This window comes from Molossus molossus, unplaced genomic scaffold (genome assembly GCF_014108415.1).
Source record: "Molossus molossus isolate mMolMol1 unplaced genomic scaffold, mMolMol1.p scaffold_m16_p_1, whole genome shotgun sequence".
NCBI lineage: Eukaryota > Metazoa > Chordata > Mammalia > Chiroptera > Molossidae > Molossus > Molossus molossus.
In genome coordinates, this window is record NW_023425344.1 from 244055405 (window position 1) to 244073224 (window position 17820).

A 17820-nucleotide genomic window follows, 5' to 3' on the forward strand; every position below is an offset into this window, starting at 1 on the left:
CACTAGAGTCCCCTTTTCTCCACACCCTCGCCAACAGTTGTTTGATGATTTATTGATGGCGGCCATTCTGACAGGTGTGAGGTGATACCTCATTGTTGTTTTAATTTGCATCTCTCTGATGATTAGTGATGATGAGCATTTTTTCATATGTCTCTTAGCCATTTGTATGTCCTGTTTAGAGAGGTGTCTATTGAGTTCCTCTGCCCATTTTTTAATTGGGTTCTTTGTCTTCCTTTTGTGGAGTTGTATGAGCACTCTATATGTATTGGAAATTAACCCCTTGTCTGATATATCATTGGCAATTATGCTCTCCCATACAGTGGGTAGCCTTTCCGTTTTGATGATTGTATCTTTCGCTGTGCAGAAGCTTTTGAGTTTGATGTAGTCCCATGTGTTCATTTTCTCCTTTGTTTCTATTGCCTTAGGTGATGTGTCAGTAAAAATTCTGCTGCGTATGATGTCTGAAATTTTGTTGCCTACAGTCTCTTCTAGGATTTTTATGGATTCATGAGTTACATTTAAGTCTTTTATCCATTTTGAGTTTATTCTCGTGTAGGGTGTAAGTTGATGGTCTAGTTTCATTTTTCTCCAAGTAGCTGGAGGACGAGAATCTTATACGTACCAATGTGGAAAAATCTCCAAGATGTGTTGTTGAGTGACAAAGGCAAGATGTAGAACTCCGGCATCGTATGACCATGTGCGCGTGTGCTTTTAAGTGTACATGACAGCACTACTTGCTATGGGGTCATGAATATTAATGAATTAATATTTGGAAGGCAGCCCAGTTGGTGGTTGAACGTTGACCCCTGCACCAAGAGGTCGCCAGTTCGATTCCCGGTCAGGGCACATGCCCAGGTTGTGGGCCTGATCCCCAGTGTGGGACATGCAGGAGGCGGCCAAATGATGTTCTCTCACCAATGTTTATATCTCTCGCTCCCTAAAAAAATCAATAAAGAAAAAAAAACAACGAAATATTCACACAAGTGAATTTGAAAAAAAATTTGGAAGGCAGTTAAGACAATGCCTTCAACATAGTGGGTCATGTTTGAGAGGAAAATGAAGACACGAGAGAAAAAGATCCGGAAGGTCCACCACGGAATCAGTGGTAGTGATCCCCACTTTGTGGAGGGGCTGATTAACGGGGACCTGAGCGTTATCGCTAATATTTCATTTTACTTGTGAAACGAATGTTAAATATGCATCCAAACCCAGGATCTCCAAAATACGACTCTCTCCTGCCTCTGCACAGACAGCACTGGAAGGAAACTGCCCCAGGGTCAAACAATGACTGAGATAAGCGGCCCCCACCGCCCCTCCCCACTTCCTCAGCTAACACCTCATCTCAGGCAAACAGCATCCTTGGAAATGAGTCCCTTTGCTAATGACTCACTCCCCTGGGTTCCCGGACAGCAGCTGGAGTTGGGGGGTGACCTGCGTGGACAAACTGCAGGTTTAAAGTCTCAAGACCAGATTCAAGTCCCAGAACGTGCCCCTCACATGTGTTCCCTCCTCCCCTCTGCAGTGAGCATCTCTGTCTTTGCCTTCTGTCCCTCTTAATACATGAGTGTAATCATAACCATCTGTGTCCCCTGGCACCTGCCCATGCCTGGCACACTAGGTGCTCAGTGGATGTTCATGAAGCCGAGTTGAAAGTAGTTAATAAGGAATTAAAATGATAACAGAGGCGTTACTATTATAAAGCATGAATTAATATTTTTGATCTTTCGAATTCCTATTTGAGGGGCAATCATTCAACAGGTATAGATCGCATCTACCTTCTGTGTGCCAGGAAGAAATGGATGAATATGAAATGTCCCTGACTTCATGGAGCGTATACTCCACACAGATTTCCAACAATAAAAAGCGATGGCTGAGGAGGAAATCAAACAGGTGATCTCAGCTGCTTGGGGCAGTGGACAGGGACAGGGGATGATTGTCACAGTTTGAAGTGCTGCAATGCACGGGGCACAAATGTCAAGTTATTGGGAATCATATAGACTCATAACTCAAGTGTAGACACAAGGTCGATTTTCCCACAGACATATTTATGTTTTTTTCTAGTAAGCCTGCTCCATCCTCATTGATACCTTCGGGAATATAACTCTGATGCCGGGAAGCTTTGGACCAACCATTCTGCTCAGACAGGCCTAAGTTCAAATCCCCGTTTCACCAAATCAGAGCTGGTTTTGAGGGTCTCTGAGTCTCAGGATTCATCCATGTCAATGACTTGTTAGGACTGCTCTCGGGTTTTGTTGTGAGACCCCAGGACACAAAAGGGATCCAGCCGATGGAAGCCTTCTAGGGGCAGCAAGATCTCTGCATCCCCAGGGAGACTGGTCACTGGATGGTGGCCTGCAGAGCCACCCTGGGTGTTCAGATTTAGCATTTTCCCAGACCCTAAACCCTTCGAAGGCTCAAGCCATTGTATGGATACTCAATTTGACTCTGAAAATGTACCTAGGTCTCCTTCAAGGGGAAAGATAAAGAGGACCCTGATAGGGTTTCCTTATCTGTAATATATTTCAAAGTCCTTTAAATTTGCATTTTGATCCCCATTTGCACATGAGGAAATGAGATCCTGAGAGATTAAGTGGTCACAGGTTGGAAGAAAGTGGCAGAAGTATTGTGCACGCCCGAATCTGCCTAAAGGTGTTCTTTTCCCTGGACTCCTAGCCAGGCGAGGACGACGGAGGGGAACGATTTCCAGCAAGGGCTTTGCAGTCAGCAAGACGCTCGTCTGTCTTAGTTTGCTTGGCAAGTTTTCTAACCTCTCTGGCCCCTAGATTTTCAATCTATAAATTGGGGTTGATCGTAGTCCAGTCCATATAAGCTGTTGTGAGGACTAAAGGAATTCATTTCGAGTGCTTGAGGATGAGCTGATGTGAGAACACACGGACCTACTTCACAGAAGTCGGACTCTGACGTTGGAGAAAACAATGTATGTTGCTTGTATTTTTTTTTTTAATGTGAGCACAAGAAAGTGATACATATAGGTGTGGCAGAAGTAGGTTTACAGCTGTGAGTACATGAAACAGTTTACTGCTGTATTATTATTTATTACTTAGTGTACTATTTTCCATATGAACACTGCGAACCTACTCTGCGTGATAAGAATCACTCTGTGGCTATGGGAACCTAAAGGTCTCATCCCGTAAGAACGGTGCTAAGTGGCGTAGGTCGGCGTGGACACACGTGGCATCGTAGGGTGGTGCTTAGCAGATGGCAGATGCTAAGGTCGAGTTAGCTAAGAGAGACGGTGAGCGACTGAAACCAGGATTGGACAGGAGCCTGGCTCCTGCACAGATGTAGGTCGCTGCGGGGCTGCCTTCTAGACCATTCTCACCCAGGGGAGAGGTGGCAGCACCTTGCACACTGCCCCGGGGTGGGGTGAAATATTTGGGATAATGTGGAGTGTTGAGGAGAGTGGGGCTGACCACGGGTGTGGGGTGTGGCCAAATCTCATCACCCTGGTCCCCTCTGGAAGAGGGCTATCGAAGTGCTGTGGTGTCCACCTGGGGCAGACAGACAGACAGACAACCAGGCCAACTGCTCAGAGCTGGGAGTCAGGCCCTGCAAGGCTGCCTCTAGCAATAGAAGAATGTGCTGGAAATATTTATTTTTCCCTGTGATGAGAACTTTTAAGATTCACTTTATTAGTAACTTATAATATTTTTTATTAACTGTAGTCATCATGCCATATATTATTATGATCTTTTTTTTTCTTTATTGACTTTAGAGAGAAAGAAAGGTAGAAGGACAGAGTGATAGAAACATCGATGAGAGAGAACATCGATTGGCTGCCTCCTGCATGCCCCCCACTGGGGATCAGGCCCACAACTTGGGCATGTGCCCTGACCAGGAATTGAACCGGTGACCTCTTGGTGCATGGGTTGATGCTCAGCCACTGAGCCACACTGGCCAGGCTATTATGGTCATCTTGATTGATTGATTTTAAAGAGAGACAGGAGGAGAGGAGAGAAAGAATGAAATCTCGATTTGTTGTTCCACTTATTTATTCATTCATGGTTGATTCCTGTATGTGCCCTGGGATTGAAACCTTGGTGTATCGGGACAACGTTCTAATAACTGGTTAGGCCTTATAGTCCTCTTTAGAGTGGGAATTAAAAGGCACCTGCTAGAGCTGGGGTCCAGTTAGGACTGATGTTGGTGTTAAGGATAGGGCTGCTTTTAGGGTCAGGGTGGCAGGTTGGACTCAAGGATCAGGCTGAAGTCTAGAGTGAGGTCAGATAAAGGCCAGAGGTCAGATAAGGGGCCACCATTGCAGCTTGGTGAACCTTAGAATTAGTTTGGATTGACCTTCAGGATGGTACATCTCCCAGAATTGTTGCAGAGTTAACAGGAGTCAACTCAGATGAAGTGCCTGGTATTTGTTATATTTCCCTCAATTCTGAGATGCCCTTTTTGGTTATTTACATTTTAAAATGCATCTCTGGTGTTAGGGTTTGCTGGTGAGCTGTAATTAAATGGGCAGCACACTTATCTTTCTTTATATACATAAAATAATGGTGCATCTTACGTTGGCTGGCACCTTTGGTTAGAAGAAATCCACAGTTTGGTTGCTGTGTTTGAGCCACCTGCCCTCTGCCTGGCACACAGTATGCCCATCATTTTGCTAAGATGAGGCACCATGCCCATTTCCAGTGTGCCCTGGGGCTCCCATCACGGCTCTGGTATGTGTCACATGGTGCTTTCTGCTCAGTAAATTGATATTTTTCTCTCCTGCTCCTGTGAGGTCCTCTAGAGAAGGAACTGCTCCCCCCACCCCCCCCAGCCCTGGTCCCCAGCACAGCTCCAGGGGTCTGCCCCGAACCATCATGTTAGTGAAAGTTGCCATTTCTGGGCACTTACAATGAGCAAGGCATTTGCCAAAAGCTTTACACTTATATTTTCACTTAATCCTTATAATGGCTCTCAGAGGCCGCTATCATGATTATGACTTTAATTTATATATGAGGAAACTGAGGCATAGAGATCTCGCAGGGTTTATTCAAGGTCACTCTTAATGATGTCCTTGGGGCAGCTCTAAAGACAATTAAAATTTTCAAAGATAACAGCTCCATTAAATATAATTCACTTCCCATAAAGTTTACCCTTTTAAAGTCTACCCTTCATTGGTTTCTAGTATATTCACAAGACTGTATACCTATGCACACCATCCAATTTCAGAACATTGCATCATCTCATAAAGAAACGCCGTACCCGTTAGCAATGGCTCCCATCTCTCCTCCCTCCAGCCCTTGACAAACACGAGTCTGCTTTCTGTTTCTATGGATTTGCCTATTCTGGACATGTCGTATAAATGGAATCATATGATAGATGACCTTTTATGTCTGGCTTCTCACCATGTTTTCAAGGTTCATCCATGTTGTAGTACACGACAGTACTTCATTCCTTTTTAAGCCTGAGGAATGCTCCGTTGTGTGCATAGACTGAATTTTGTATCTGTGTTCGTCAGTTGATGGACATTTGGGTATTTTCATTCTTTTGGCTACTGTGACGAATGCTGCCATGAACATTTGTGGCCACGTTTTTGTGTGGACATACGTTTTCATTCCTAGGAGAGGTATTGCTGGGTCACATGGCAACTCTGTGTTTAACCACTTGCGGAAGCACAGACCGTCCCGAGACGGGCGCACGGTTTTGCATTCCTCCAGCACCGTAGGAGGGGTCCAGTTCCTCCGCGTCTTGCCAACACTTTATAGTGTCTGTCTGTTCAGTGTAGCGCTGCCAGTGAGGTGAAGTGATATCTTATAGATTTGATTTGTGTTTTCCTAATGACTAATGATGGTGAGCATTTTTTATACACTTATTGGTCATTTGTGTATCTTCTTTGGAAAACTACTCAAATCTTTTGCCCATTTTTTAATGGATTGTTTGTATACTTACTACTGAATTGTAAGAATTCTCTGTGTATTTTAGATACAGGTCCCTTATCAGATATATAAACACTTCTGTCATTTTGTGGGTTCTTTTTGCTTTCTTGATAGGCCCAAAATTATTTTCAAAGTGGTGTACCACCCTGGCTGGTGTGGCTCAGCAGTTAGAGTGTCAGCCTGTGGCCCAATGAGTCTCAGGTTCAATTCTGGTCAAGGGCACGGACCTGGGTTGCAGTTCGTCCCTGGCCCTGGCCAGGGTCATGTGGGAGACAATCAGTCGATGTGTCTCTCTCACGTCAGTGTTTCTTTCCACACACCCCCCCCCCCACTGTATCTGAAGATAAATACAAAAATATCCTCGGGTGAAGACTTAAAAAACTAAGTGGTTGTACCTTTACATTTCCCTCAACATTATGTATTTACATATTTATCCATTACCTTTATTTACCAGTTTCAAACAAATGAGTTGTTCTCCAGTGTACTCCAAGAGTGACTCAATGATTATATATTTTTCTTCTGAGCATCATGAGTTCATGGATTTAAATTTGTGTAAACTATTCTTGGCTTCTTTAAGTGAGAATCAGTATTTGGAGACCATAATCTGGATACTGGGTTATGCTCATTGATATGTTTGGATATTATTTCTAGACCTTTTCCATAGGTCTCAAGTAAGCAGAGTTTAAAAATGACAATTTTTTAAAAGAGGTAAAATGTATCATGAGTTTGTACTGGTGCTTCTAATCCTAGTTCAGGCTACATTTAACATGTTAAAGATTAGATTTCTAGCTCCTTTCTCCTGGCTCCAATAGACAGGTGGGGGAGACGAGTATGATACACTGATAAGTGCAGTGCAAACAAAAATAGCTGACATTTTCTGAGTGATTATGCCGGGCCCTCTCTGATCCTCACAACCAGCCTGGGACCGAGTTCTTATTGTGCAGGGGAACCTGAGGGGAAGAGAGGCAGAGGCAGCTGCCCGAGGCAATGACCTCATTTTAATTTGATTTCTTCTGAAAAGAACCTATCTTAAAATAAGGTCATATTCTGAGGTGCTGGGTGTTAGGATTTCAACATATGAAAAATTTTTTGAAGTTTTTTAAAAGATATGTTTTATTGATTTTTCAGAGAGAGAGGAAGGGAGAGAGACATAGAAAGATTGATGTGAGAGACAAACATGAATCAATTGCCTCCTGCATGCCCCCTACTGGGGATCGAGCCGCAACCCCAGTTGCGGTGACCTCTTGGTGCATGAGTCGAAGCTCAGCCACTGAGCCACACCAGCCAGACTCTAAAATCAATTTTTAAAAAAGAAATACCTACTGAAATTATGAAGACTAAAAGGTCACAGTATGTCCAAGTTACTCTCAAATGATTAATCAAAATAATAGCAATAGGTAGAAAAATTATGTACACTTAGGTTTTTCTATGTCCTGTTACCTACTGCATATTACTGAGTATGTCATACACGTATGCATACATATCGTCATACACAAAACCATGCCAAGTTTAAGGCTTTTCGTGGATAATTTTACCAAGAATGATTTTGCCTTGTGTTCTGACTTTAGAACCTAAAGCCCATGTAGGAGGCATCTCCAAGGTAATTGTTGGTCAACAACATTCGGCAAGTAACAGTCCTGGGATTCGGGGTAAATTGAGTCTCAGCCCCAGTGGGTGGAAGTGAGAAGAACCAGGAGACGAGAATGGGCCTTGGGCCAACAGCCCACGTGTATTTCCAGATGTCTGTGATGAAGGTGTTTGCATGAGACTCAGTAGAGTGTGGTTGCTGAGAGCTTAGACCATACTCTCCAACAGAAATATAACATGAGCCACAGTGTAATTTTAATTTTTCTAGTAGCCACATTAAAAAGTTAGAAGGGCCCTGGACAGTTTGCTCAGCGGTAGAGTGTCGGCCCATGGACCAATGAGTCGCGGGTTCAATTCTGGTCAAGGGCACGTACCTCGGTTGTGGTTTGTCCTGGGCCCTGGTCTGGGTTGTGCGCGAGGCAACCAGTCTATGTGTGATGTTTCGCTCTCTCTCCCTTTCTGTCCCTCTCTTTCTATTTGAAGATAAATAGAAAAATATCCTTGGGTGAGGATTAAAAAAAAAAAAAAGTTAAAAGGGATAGGTATGCTTAATTTTGATACTATAATTGATTTAACCTAATATATCCCCAATAGATTATGTTAACAGACACTCAAGATAAAAATCTTCAATGAGATATTTTTCATTCTTTTTTAAATTTTAACTACATCTTTGAAATCTGGGATATATTTTATCTTTACTGCACATCTCCCTTGGACCAGCCACGTCTCAAGTGCTCAGTAGCCACCTGTTGCTGGTGGCACCACACAGAATAGCACAGTATTAGACCATGACACAGGAAGTGATGGGTTCGAATCCTAGGCTTGCCACATTTTATTTTTGTGAACTTTGGGCAAACAATGTAATCTCTTTAAACCTTAATGTTTCCTAAACTGTAAAATGGGATTTGACTTGGGAACCTATCTCTCTGGGTTGTTTTGAAGATTAAAGTTGATGATCTGTGTAAAGTGCTTTATGGAGTATTTACTCATTCATTTATCCATTAATGTATCCATTCAAATGATACTGTGTTTATACTGAACAAACCACTGAGCAAGATTAGGACAATGCTGTGATCATGATAAATGCACCTTAATGATGCTGGGGACCTGGCCAGGTAGCTCAGGTGGTTAAAGCATTGTCCCAATATGCCAAGGTTGTGGGTTCAATCTCTGGTCAGGGCACATACAAGAACAAACCATGAATGCATAAATAAGTGGACAACAAATCAATGTCTCTCTCTCTTCCTCTCTCTAGAAATCAATCAATAATTAAAAAAAAAAAAAAAAAAAAAGATGCTGGGAAGAAGCAGCATTCTCTGAAATCTTCTGGAAATTGTGATGACTCCTAGCTCAAAAGTGGAGCTTTCTGAGTGCCTGGGTCAGTTTAGGGACTTAATTATTCCACAGCCCTTTACCCTACAAGAATCTTCTGTACCAGTAGTTGTGCCTGGAAGTGGGGGAGGAAATCGCGGTTGGAAGACGTGCCCAGGCAAGCGCAGAAAGGTAAAGTGAGCCAGGCAAGGAGCTTGGAGGTGTGGGAGGCAGGAAGATGCCATGAAGGACCATAAGACTTGGGCAAGAGGCAGGGACGTGGGACGAGGCCCTCAGTGAGGCAAATGTCAGGACCATCGTGTGGACCAAGTGACCAGGAGGGTGAGCCGTGTCTTGCACAAGTAAGAGTAAAGGAGAGGCAGATGGCACTTCTGAGAGAGAAAAACCACCGCGTGAAGGTCAAATATCAGCCAAGGGCCTGGGGAGATTGGGGCCTGGGCCAGGCTGAAAAGGTGGGGTAGGGGAAGGTGGGGCGTGGTGGGAGCTGGAGGGCGGTGCATGTGAAGGGTTGGGTACAGGTATTAAGGGAGTTTGGACATTATCAAATGGCATTAGAAAGGATTTCAGTTGTTCTGCTCTGTAGGGGCAGGAAGGAGCCCTTTGGCAGAGGCGGGGCCCCTCCCGGAGAGGATGGGTCAAGAGGACCCTGCCCTGGCTCTCAGCTGGAGGCCGGAGAACTAGAAGGGCCCTGACTTCCCCCTGGAAACCAGCCCCGGGGACGGACAGGGAGAAGCAGGCTTGGCCGAAGAGATAACACGGGATCAAAGTGCTTCACGATGGACCTAAAGAGGAGGCACCTTGGGTGGGTACTGAGGAAGAGGATGAGCACATTTCCGCTACCAAATCTAGATCACTCCATTCTTGTCTCGAGGCCTTCACCCTTGCTGCTCTGGTCTGTTACCTGCAAGCTAAGCTCTGTGTGTGCAGCTGCCCCCTCCCGGCCAGCAGGCCTTCAGACACCGCCTGGGGAAGACCTTTCCTGACCAGCTCCAGTGCTGCGTCCTCTCCCGTCTCCCACCGCTCCGCCTTGTTCACCTGCCTTTCGGCCACACCTCCCGCCACCTGGCATCACATGATTGTGCTGGAATTGTCTGTTTCCTGCCCTAGAATGCCATCTGCTCCCTAGGGATTACTCTTGTTCCCTGTCCTCTCTCCACCTGTTGGGACAGTACTTGTCATCCAGTAGGTGTCCAAAAGACAGTTGTCTGGATAAGCAAATTTGGTGACTTTTTCAATGTGATTAAAACTAGGATGGATGGAGCCCTGGGCGGTTTGGCTCAGCGGTTAGAGTGTCGGCCCATGGACCAATGGGTCACAGATTCGATCCTGGTCAAGAGCACATACTTTGGTTGTGATTCGTCCCCGGCCCTGATTGGGGGTCATACAGGAGGCAGCCACTCGATGTGTCCCTCTCACGTCGATGTTTCTCTCTCCCTCCCTTCCTCCCACTTTATCTGAACAAAAATGGAAAAAAATGTCCTTGGGTGAGGATTAAATAAATAAATAATAAATAAATAAATAAATAAAACCAGGATGGATAGAGAGGCTGCACATAATTGGAATGGGAGGTGTACACTTTTGGGGGGCAGGGCTCGATCAGAAGGACATGGCCCCCATGAGCAGCACCAGGGAGTGGGTCTTTCTTACGCTGCATTTCCTGTGCCCCATCGCGGGATGGTGGAAGGTGGACATTTTTTGTGTGTCGTCCTCCTATTTCAGAAATATTTCAGGGCTGGACTTGCTCCCTATGACTGCAGTTTGCACACGGAGGTGGCAGAGCTAAGGAGATGGATCCTAAGACGGAGGACATAGAGAGACCACCCAGGAGCCCCACCCGCCCACACGAAAGGTCTGAGCATGTGTAGGCGTTGTTTCTGAATTTGCTGTCAGCATTTAAAAATCTCCGAAGATTTCGAATAACACATGTAGATACCTGTTTTTACTTAACCAAAAAATTGGCCGGAGCTAACAAATATTTGCTCCCATTGAATCTGGCCTCTGCCGTCGGTCTCTCTAACTCCCCCCCCCCTTCCGTCCACCTCTTCCTCCTTGTCCTGGCCTTGTAAGCCTCTGGGTTTGCTTTTCTCGCTCTGATGCTCGAAAGAATCATCCAAAGGAGTGGTTCCCAACTCTTTGACGTTCGAGGACTCCTTTGTAAATAATCTTTCCCTGGAATCGTAGAAGGTAATCCATCCTCACAGCAGGGACTCGAGAAATAAAGAGAAGTAACAGAAGGTAAATATCACCCCCACGCCCAACACGTGTGGACAGCACTGTTTACATTTAGTGGATGTGAGGACCTCTAAAATCTCTGTGGTCCTCACACCCTAATAGTTTTATATATGGTAGATATTGATTGACCAAAGTAAGATGTAATAAAAAAACACCTGAAGGAACACAGATGAAGAAACGCGAACTTCCTTCAACACATTTTTTTAGCCACAGCCATTGGGAAAATAGTCATATGTGTACACGGACACCTATTACGGGCTCACCTGGTGGGCACTCTTTAGTGCCCGCATGGAGGATGCTTGGCTCATCTTTGTGGGCCCATAACCTGCTGAGAAATGTAGTAAAGACTGCACAGTGAGCCACTCTGGCTCCCGATGCTTTAAGGTACTCTCTTCTCAGTCGGATCCTCGCTATTTATAGCAAACATACATTTTAATGCATTGGTGGGCTTATTGGAAATAAGGAACTCTTATGGGTAAATAAATAAGTAAGCAGTTAAATAGATAAACAAACAACCCAGCTGGTGTGGCTCAGTGGTTGAGCACCGACCCGTACACCAGGAGGTCGCAGGTTGAATTCCCGGTCAGGGCACATGCCCAGGTTGTGGGCCAAATGCCCAGTGTGAGGCATGCGGGAGGCAGCCAATCGATGTCCTCCCTCATCTATGTTTCTATCCCTCTCCGTTCCCCTCTCTCTAAAACCAATAAAGAAAAAAAAAATTTTTTTTTTAAATAGACAAACAAATGTCAGGGTGCTGAAACCAAAGCAAAGAATGATAGGTAGTGAGGGAATAAATGAAGTAATAACTATATGACAGTATTATCCAGACTTATATCAGGACCACCAATGAGAAACTAAATTTTGGACCCTGGCCAGTTTGGCTCAGCGGTTAGAGCATCCGCCCTCAGACAAAGAGTCACAGGTTCGATTCTGGTCAAGGGCACATACCTCGGTTGCAGTTCGTCCCCGGCCCTGGTTGGGGTTATGCAGAAGGCAACCAGTCAATGTGTCCTTTTCATGTCGATGTTTCTCTCTCTCTCTCCCTCTCTTCCTCTTTCTCCCTCCCACTCTATCTGAACAAAAATGGAAAAATATCCTCAGGTGAGGATTAAAAAAAAAAATAGGGGAGGGGACTAAATTTTGGGCTCTTGGAAAGGGGAGGGAGCTGAATCTGAGACAGCTACCTTGAGCCCTGGATTCTCCAAACAACAGACAAGACAGAAAAAAATAAACGTTGAAAAAGTGCAAATTCAAACTCTGAACAAAGTTCAGTAATCACAATAAAGTTAAGTGAACTAAACTTAGCAGTTAAAAGACGGAGATGGTCATATTAGCTTTATAAAAATGTAGTGATATATTAATTATAAGAAACAGTTGGAACTAAAAAATAGAAAGGTTGTAAGAAAAAGGAAGATAAGAAATACACCAGGCAAATAACAATGAATATCAAATAAAATAATTTTTAAGAAAAAAATTAAATGTTATAGATAAAGAGGGCACTATATAATGATAATAAATTCAATTCACTGGTAAGATATGACCATTGTAAACTTGCAATCATTTCATTAAACCTTAAAAATATAAACAAAATTGAAACTAACTACAGGAAGAAATACACAAATCTGCCATAATAGTAGGAGATTTCAACACACTTTTGTTAATTATTGATAGACCAAACAGACAAGATACAGTGATACCTCGGTTCTCGAACATAATTCGTTCCAGGAGGACGGTCGAGAACCAAATTGTTCGAGAACCGAAGCAATGAAACCCAATAGGAAATAATGGAAACTGGATTAATTCGTTCCAAGCCCCAGAAAATGCCTATTTACTGGCCTAATTTGTATATAATATGTAGAAAAAACATAAGTCTCAACAAGAAATAAAAGTGTACAGTATGTCTAAGGGTTAAATTCAGTGTAAAGTGTGACTCTCTCCACAAAGCGTGACTCTCCCTCTGCACTCACACTGACGACGCAAGCAAGGCGCGCTGGGCCGAATGAACGCCATTCGGCTCAACTCGGCTCATCTCGGAAGTTCGAGATCCAAATATTTGTTCGGATTCCAAGACAAAAGTTTCTCGAATCTCCTGGTCGAATACCGATTTGGTCGAAATCCGAGGCGTTCGAGAACCGAGGTATCACTGTATTAGTAAAGACATAGAAGATTTGAGCTATGATTTAATGAATATATACATAAAATTCTCCCAACAAACAATGCTCATCTTCTCAAGGAATGAGGAAACTTGTGTTTTAAGATTTCTTACCATTTAAAAAAAATTTATTTCTAACTTAATTGGACTGTGGTCAGAAAACATGGCTGAAATTTATAGACTTTATTTAGCCACAAATCATTTGTCATTATATTGAAAATAATCGTTATCACACGAGACCATAATACCCTGATTACAAGGGAATTAGGAAAGTAGAACTAGATAATGCCAAGAACATTTCAGTAATGTTCTATGTTTGAAATTGAAAAGTACATCTTAAAATAAATCATGAATGAAATGAAAAAATAATGTAAATTTTAAAATAATTAGAATTAAATGATACTGAAAATATTATATGTCAATACTTGTACTCGGCAAATTGGAATTTTAAGAGGAAATCTGTGGCCTTAAACATTATATTAGAATAAAAAGTGAAAATGTATAAACTGAAAAAGAACAACAGAATCCACCAAGAAAGTAGAAAGCACCCGGACGGTGTGGCTCAGTGGTTGAGCATCAACCCATGCACCAAGAGGTCGCCGGTTCGATTCCCGGCCAGGACACATGCCCAGGTTGTGGGCCTGATCCCCAGTGGGGAGCATGCAGGAGGCAGCCAGTCGATGTTCTCTCTCATCGATGTTTCTATCTCTCTCTCCTTCTCCCTTCCTCTCTCTCTAAAAATCAATAAGGAAGAAAATATTTAAAAAAGAAGGAAAGTAGAGAGCCAGACACTATAAAGAACACTATAAAGAACAGAAATTAATGAAATAAGGAAAAAATCTAATAGAGCAGATCAATAAGGTTAAATGTTGGTTCTTTGAAACAATTAGTAAAATAGACAAACTTCTAGTAAGAGTGATTTAAAAAAGCACACAGAAAACGCAATATTAAGAATACAAATGGATCAGAACTATACCTACAACAAAGATTTAATAGAATTTCATAGGCACCTCTATGTCAAAAATTTGAATTCTGAGATTAAATAGTAAAATTTTTAGAAAAAATATAATTCCAAAATTGATTCAGAAAGAATTAAGAAGTTCACATTTTCTTATAACATTTTATAAAATGAATAAGAGGATAACTTATTTTCCTACAGGAAAAAAGTTACAAGTCCCAGATTTAAAAAAAAAATACAGTTCAACCAAGCATTCAGGCTCATTCCAGTCTTACACAAAATCTTCCAGAGATTAGTTTAAAAAGTGCTGAACTCATTCTATGATGTTAATATAAGCTTTATATCAAAACCAGTCAGGGACCATATGAGAAAGGAATATTACAGGTAAATCTCATGGATTAACATGAATGCAAAAGTCCTACCTACAATACTGCCAAACTGAACCTGACAATAGAAAGATAATGCATGAGAACCAAGTTGGGTTTAATCCCCAAAATGCAAAGGTGATTTAATATTGGGGGAAAAAAATCTATAAATATTTACTACCTTAACAAATCGAAGTAAACAAACCATCCCCAAATGTGTAGAAATTAGAATCTGGAAAATTTAACACCTATTTATAATCACTCAAACAATCACAAAAATATTTACCAAAATAGAAATGGGGAAAGGGCTTCTTTGACAAGGTAAAGATACCTATCTAAATTGTTAATCTTTGTTTTCAATCCTCACCCAAGGATATTTTTCCATTTATCTTCAGATAAAGTGGGAAGGAGGGAGGGAGGGAGGGAGAGAGAGAGAAAGAGAGAGAGAGAGAGAGAAACATTGATGTCAGAGAGACACATTGATTGGTTGCCTCCTGCACAACCCCAACCAGGGCCGGAGACCAAACTGCAACCGAGGTACATACCCCTGACCCTACCCACGAACCTGTGACTCTTTGGTCTGTGGACTGAGGCTCAAACCACCGAGCCAAACCGGCCAGGGCCAAATCACTAATCTTAATGGTGGTAAGTTAGAACCTTTTCCTTAGAAATTAGAGATAAGACAAGAGGGCCTTCTGTTACCACTGTTACCCTAGAGGTGCTAACCAATACTATAAGGCAAGAAAAAGATATGACTGGGTTAAAAAGAAATAAAATCATCGTTATTTACAGATGCTCTGATTCTTTTTGTGGAACATATAAAAAAACAATGTACAAATTCTTAAGATTAATGAGAGTTTAGTAGCATGCCTAGATATAAAGTCAGTAATAAAAATATTAATTACATTTCTATACACCAGCCACAAGCAATTAGAAAATGTGCTTTCAAAAATGATACTATTGCCCTGGCCGGTTTGGCTCAGCGGTTAGAGCATCAGCCTGCGGTGCCGAGAAACCCGGGTTCGGTTCCCGCTAAGGGCACGTACCTTGGTTGCAGTTTGTCCCCGGCCCTGGTTGGTCGTGCCGGTGGCAGCCACTCGATGTGTCCCTTTCACATCGATGTTTCTCTCTCTCTCTCTCTTCCTCTCTCTCCCTCCCACTCTACCTGAACAAGAAATGTCCTCGGGTGAGGATAAAAAAAAAAAAAAAAAAAAAAAAAAAATGATACTATTCATTTATTCCTGTTAAGAGAATTTGAATTTTTTCTTAATTTTTATTGTAGATGCTATTGCAGATGTCCCCATTTCCCCCCTTTTCCTCTCCACCCAGGCTTGCCCCCCTTCCCTTTGGTCATCACCACATGGTTCTATGTCCATTTAAATAGCACCCCCAAAAAATGTATGAGTCATCTGAGGATATTTTTTTTTTAAATGTAAAAGACTTTTATAGAGAAAATTACACAATGTTAGAGAAAATAAAGGAGTCATAAATTAAAGAACTATTTCTCATTTCATAGCTCAGAAGACTTAATATGTTGAAAGTCTCAAATATCCCCAAATTGAGCCATAGACTTAATACAATTCCAATCAAAATCCCAACTGGATTTTTCAAGGAACCGAACAAGCTGATTCTAAAATTTATATGGAAGAACAAAGGCCCCAGAAAAGCCAAGACATTCCTGAAGAAGCATGAAATGGGGCGATTTGCCCAGAAGATGCTGGGATTTGTGATGGAGCTCTGTGGATTAACGGCCGTGCGCTGTTGGCACAGACACTGAGCACCAAAACCGTGAAAAGCCCAGAAACAAACCCAAACACACTTGAGAACCTGATGCTTGGCGGCAGCAGAGGGGGAACTAGTCTGTAGAAGGTGCTGGGACCGCTGGTTATAAAACAAAAATGGGTCCTTCCCCGACCGTGTCACTTACAAAAGCCAGATCCAGATACATTAAATAGGTACATGGAAAGGCACAGTTTAAAGTCTTTTAGGAGAAAGGATAGGAGGACATTCTTATGACCTCCAAGTGAGGGAGCCTTTTCAAAACAAGACCCATAAAGGACAATCATGGGTAAGACTGGTAAGGACAGCAAGTGAGATACAAAAGCACCGTCCAACCTCACCTTCACCAGACAAACCACACACTGGGACAAGACAGTGCAACACTGTAACAGACAAAGGATTACATCCAGGACCCGGACGATTCCTGTGATCCAGTGAGAGAAAGCAAACTGCCCACTCCGGACGATTTTGATGTTAGAAAGGGATTCCCCCAGGAAGTGTTACCTCTTGGGCCTTTTGGTGGTCTCTGTGTTTTGTGCCAGGAGAAAGCTAAAGGACTACTTGGTAAGAGCCCTCTCCTCTGAAGAAATGGGTTGCTACCGCATTGAGGATGCTTTGACGGGCAGCAGTCAGTTGCCAGGGCCACAGATAACGGGAGTGAAGAGGAGAGTCCTGAGGACGCTTTGCTGAGTGGATCACATGAGTTAAGCAAAACTGTTGTGTAAATCGGAAAACAGAATTCTCCTTTTATTATCACCTCCAGAACAATCATTAAATTAATGGGATTAACATATGGGCAAAGGATTTTGAAAACAAAGGGCGATTATCAGTGGTGGGGTGGGGTCCGTTCCAGTGACAAGTTACCTGCTGCTACTGCATCTTGGTCCTACTGTGAGTCAGAGGTCAAAGCTCTCAGCAGCCCCAGCTCGCAAGCTGAGATGCTCAGACACGTGGGCGTTGAGTCCTGGGATAGAGGGTGACCTTGAGCAGATTGGGGACACTAACCTTCAGGTTCCTGTCCTGTAAGAGTCGGGTGATAACACCTTCCTCCCCGGAGATACGACCTGTGTCACCTGGGTAGCCCGAAACCTGGCAACAGTAGGAGCTCAGCCGAGTTCTGTGGGCTCTTTCTCCCTTGGGAACCCAACACCACATCCTTGCTGAGGGTTCAGTTCCTTTCTCCCATCTCCCTCTTTGTTTCTCTCCCTCTCCCCAATCTTCCCCTTCCTGCTTTCCATCAACATTTAACCAACCGTTTCCTATATGAATGTATTGCCTTCCAAACCCCAAATGGACATGCAAGTAAACACATCACAGCCCACTGCCCTGACAGCTGTCACAGGTGGAAGGACCACTCTGGAGTTACGGGCTATGGCCATGGTACAAGTGAGCATCAATGAAATACATGATCATCATAATGCAATTATTTGTCCGGCATACTCGACCCACTTTCTCCGATGTAATCCTCAGTCCGTCCCTACGACCAGGCACTCTTGTGATTCAGCTCATTTCGCTGAGGAG